The sequence below is a fragment of the Elephantulus edwardii genome, unplaced genomic scaffold, assembly GCF_000299155.1.
Source record: "Elephantulus edwardii isolate Elephantulus edwardi_28Jun2011 unplaced genomic scaffold, EleEdw1.0 scaffold00009, whole genome shotgun sequence".
In the NCBI taxonomy this organism is placed as follows: domain Eukaryota; kingdom Metazoa; phylum Chordata; class Mammalia; order Macroscelidea; family Macroscelididae; genus Elephantulus; species Elephantulus edwardii.
In genome coordinates, this window is record NW_006399759.1 from 10890837 (window position 1) to 10895677 (window position 4841).

Sequence of the window (4841 nt, forward strand, 5' to 3'; positions counted from 1 at the left end):
CGTGGTCCCACAGGCCCCTCCTCCAGGGGGGTCCCAGCAGTCGCCCCGACCCCGGCTCGCCAAAGCCCCCGGCCCGCCGGTCTCTCGCGCTCGCCTCCCGCCGCCACTGCAGAGCCGGAGGAGGTGCGGCTGGAGCCGGGACCCGCGCTGGGAGGGGCCACGCGGAAGGGGGCGGCGGGGCGGAGCCGCGGCAAAGGTGGGGTCCGCCGGGGTGGGGCCCGGGGGAAGCGACCCTGACGTGGCTCCTCTGGAGCCTGGGCTGGCTAAAGATCCTCAACCCCCAGGAGAGAAGGGGGAGGGCGGCACTGAAGCACTCTAGCATGCACCCACCCATCCATCCACCCATCCATCCATCCATCCATCCATCCATCCATCCATCCATCCATCCATCCATCCATCCCTCTTTCCATTGAATACATATTTATTTAGCACCTACTCTGTGCTGAACTCTGGAGCGTCTACCCTGTCTCACAGACTAAAGGGTAAACGAGAAATTAAAAAAAATAATTAGATGTACTCAGTGTCTTAAAGTTTAGAATGCTTTGGAAGTGTCAGAGAGGTACCTGGGAGGGTGGGAGTGGGGGGTCAAAGACGACTTTCTGAATCTATAGAGTGAGAATAAAGGGGAGAGACACCCTTACACCTCTATTGGCTTTTCTGTGTCATTTAGTGGCATTTACGTTTTTCCACTTTTCCAGGCCAAGGGCCACGCCCTGGGGGCGGATTGGGCGGGTGAGGAGATGCCAATTGAATCAAAGTAGGATTGGTGTCTTTAAGAAACTAAAACCGTAAATCAGTCCAAAAGCTGTGATTTTAGTGAATTCTACCTTGAGTTCCTTCTCCACAATGGACCTTCACTTTCACGCAGAGATCCAGGAATCTGGAAAGATTTTGATTTTTTTTTTTTTTATTTTTAGGAGGTAACGGTTGTCTTAAAAGTATGACAGAGATTTTTAAAACTTTCCCACTCTAAAAAAAAAACAAAAAAAAAAACCCAAAAAACAACCAAACAAATCTTTCCCACTCTCATTATCTCCTTCATTGCTCCAAAATTTGGTGTGAGGGAACATATGGCTCTGATAGATGGCGCTGGGAGGTGGGCGTATGGAGAAAGGGCAGAGATGTTCAGAGTGGGCCCTAGAAACCTTCCTTGGTTTTGCTCCACACTTCTCCAGACACCCGATTTCCAAGTGGTTAAATCAGACCTCTAATAATGACCAGCATCACTGAAGGAGAACTAGTTGTGTTGTTTAAGCTAAAGTGTGCGGATAGTTCAACTTTTCTGTGGGCATCTGAACCTGTAATGCCTTTGGAGTTGCTTTAAGTTTTAATTGAGAGCCTCCCAAGGGTGTAAATGATCTAAGGAAGCTTGGTAAGAATTTAGGCGAATAGAGACGTACAACTGAACAGGCTTTTTTAAATACACCATACAAAAGTAAGAACTTTCATCGGTGGAGATTTTATTAGATATTAACGGAGTCCCGATTTTTACCTAAAGGGGGAGAAGGTATGATGTCGACAATAGTATAGGAAGGCTTTTTATACTAAGAAAAATTACTTGTGGAGAAAGGCGCTGCGAGTCGGAGAAATCATGACTGGTTCACTGTTGGCAGTTGACTTTCATGAAGACTACAACTCCCAGAGAGCTTTACGTCCAAGTCCAAGATGATTGGCTGATGGGCTGGAGCGTTTCCAAACGTGACATCGCAATCGCCAATAGGAATCAGGTATTGTAGAAGCGGTCCGGCCGCCGCTCAAGTCCCGGCGCACTGGGAACTGACATTTCCGGTATCTGCTCCTTGATCTGGTGAGCTGGGGCGACCCTGGGGAGGCTGATTTTCTGTAGAGCAGGGAAACCAAAGGTATTTTGTCTCCACGGACTCCCGTGTAGCCAGTGTGGGGAAGCTGTGAACGGGCTGGGATAGATATAGAAAGGCCAGCGAGTGAGGAGAAAATGGGGTGATGGAAGGGGACCACTTGGGGAGGGGCGGGAGGATGTGATCTGAACTTTGGGTGGATTTAAACGAATCTGTGTATTTCCTGTGACTCACAAATGTTACTTTGGGTAATATATGAGAATACTAAGAAGTCGTCCAAAAGTTAAGAACACGCTTGATGCGAAAAGACTTTTCTCAAACTGCTACCTAGTAATCGGATAAAGTTGGCTGCAAGGAGCTCACGTGACACAGGGGTTAAATCTCTGCTGCTAACAGAATTGTGGGCTGTTCGTACCCACCAGCCCCTTTGTGTGAAAGATTGCAGCCTTAAAAACCCTTTGGGGCACTTGATGAAGAGTCACTGGAGTTCGACATGGTGGGAATCGACGCCGCTATTGCCAATGCTTTTCGTCGCATTCTGTTAGCTGAGGTATTGACGGGGTGGGGTTAGCTTGCATGAGGAGCCACTTGTTGATTTAAGCATTTCAGATGATCTTTTGTTTTTTTCCTATGAATCTTGCTGGGCTATCTATCCCTTCTTTGTAAACGTCCTATCAAGCGTTTTCTCTTAGAGCTCTGTCTAGGGATGGAAGAGCCAATTGCCATAGGTGATTGCTTCCTTGGGTAAGTGCCAACCATGGCTGTAGAAAAGGAGTGCATTTTTTTAAAAAAACAAAACAACCAAACTTTTTTTTACCCTTCCCCAATTAAGCTAAAGAAAATGAAAATTATTTTAAGTAAAATTTTAATAAATTTAGGAGCTTAGTAAAACAAGTAGGGTTATATACCTGTTAAAACCTCAAATTTGCTTAAGTCCTTGAATTTCACTGTGTGTTTGGAAAAAGATTTTAAAAAATAATTTAAAAAAAGGAAAGGAAAATATTAAAACCACGAATTAAGTATGTTAGTTGCTGAGCACCAGATCATAGTTCTGATCAGCTTTTTCCTGGGAGTCTTTTCTCTCTTTAAAAAACCGTAACTTCTTAGTTGCAAGAAGCTGCACTACAATACCAGAGGGTCACGGTTCGAATCCACCAGATGCTCTGCCGGGGAAGGAGGGACAATCTCTTCCTGTACCAGTCAGATCTGATTTGACGGTACACACAAATAATAAAATAAAAATTTAAAAAATGAAAAAATTAAAAAAAAAAAAAACAACCCAACAACCGTGACTTCTGTAGCGTGTAAGCCACGTAACTAGACTTTGTGGGGAATTAAAAAAAAAAATAATAAGACAAGACTTCTGATTTTACACTGTTTTTGTAGTCTGGAGTTTGAGAGATAGTAGCTTCATGCAAAATGTATATTTTTTAAAAAAAAATAAGAAGAATGGAGAAAATCTTGAAAATTGTTTTAGCTTTGGTCCCCTCGTTCTCTTACTTTTCACAAGGAGCTTTCGTGGCTTAAACACCCAGCCCTATGCCAAAACCAACTAACCAACCCATGCTGTTTACTCTTAGTGACAGCAACTGAGAGTTTTAACCCTGAGAGTTCCTTAACCCTATTAGGTTGTTGTGCGCCCTGGAGTGGGAACCTACTCCTAGATGACCCTGTAATGGTTTTTGAGAGGTTGTAAATCTAAATTGCATGAGAGAAGATTGGCCGGATTTCTCCAGAGGAGCTGGTGGATTAGAACCACTGGGCCACCATCACTCTCTCCCTAATCCTATGACAAAACCAAATTCACTGCCACTTAGGGGCCCACCATTGGATTCCTAAGGCTGCAGATCTTAATGGGAGGAGATTGCCTTGTCTTTTTCCCCTGGAGTGGCTGGTAGGTTTGAATGGCTAGCATTTTTTAGCAACCCAACACTTAACCTTCTACACCACCCAGGCTTCTTATACAAATCAGTCCCAGATCCTTACCTCTGATTCACTAAGTGCGGTCTGGTGGGCGTTGTGCTACTAGTCCAAAAGGTGCACCTCTCTTCCACCTGCAGTTTTACAGGAGGAAGATGGCCCGTCTCTTCCTGTGCAATTTACAGCCTCTGAAAACTCACCGGATGGTCAGTGATGAGTTAGTTCTAACTTAATAGCAGTGAAAGAGAGAACTGCCTGAGATACATTGCTGCCTCAAAAACTTCTTAATTGACACATATCTAGATATTATACTCAGCATACACTACATAGCTATCTTAACTTGAAAGAATATTCTGCTTTTATCTCTGGTTAATCGTTTAGCAGTTTTCCAAAATAAAAATCTGCCATGTTGTTTTTTTTTTAATTTTTTTTTTATTGGGAAAAACATATTGGGGGTACAAGGAGGTGAGGGTTGGGGGCAGAAGGGTGAGGATGGGCCAGTATGCAGTTGCAAAGCTGCACAGTTTGGTCGGTGGGGGGAGCAGGTGAAGGAAATGATGAGGGTCCAGTGGGGATCAGATGCTGCAGAGGAATGACAAGCGTTTTCCAATAGTAATTAAACCAACTGTCTTACTGATTTGGGAATTGGATGCCGACTCTCTGGCTTCTTCATGCTGAACAGGGGCGTAGATATAAAGGGGGGAAGGGAGGACGCTTTATCACCTTACTGGTGGTCTTGGGTTACAGCTGCTTGCCTTCTTGCTCCTGAGGGCTGCTACGGTTCGCCCCGAGCCGGGGGCCAAGCACAGCCCGGCCCGGGCAGAAGGCCACGACAGCTCGCCCCGGGCAGAGGGCCGCAACAGCTCACCCCGGGCCAGGGGTCGAGGGCAGCCCGCCCCGGGCAGAGGGCCGCGACGGCTCGCCCCAGGCCGGGGGCCGAGGGCAGCCTGCCCCGGGCAGAGGGCCGCGATGGCTGAAGTAGTCTTTTTTTAAAAAAGAAGAAGAAAAAGAGTGTGTGTGTGTGTGTGTGTGTGTGTACCGTCAAATTGGATCTGACTGGTACAGGAGACTGCTCCTCCTTCTCCAGCAGAGCATGAAGTAGAG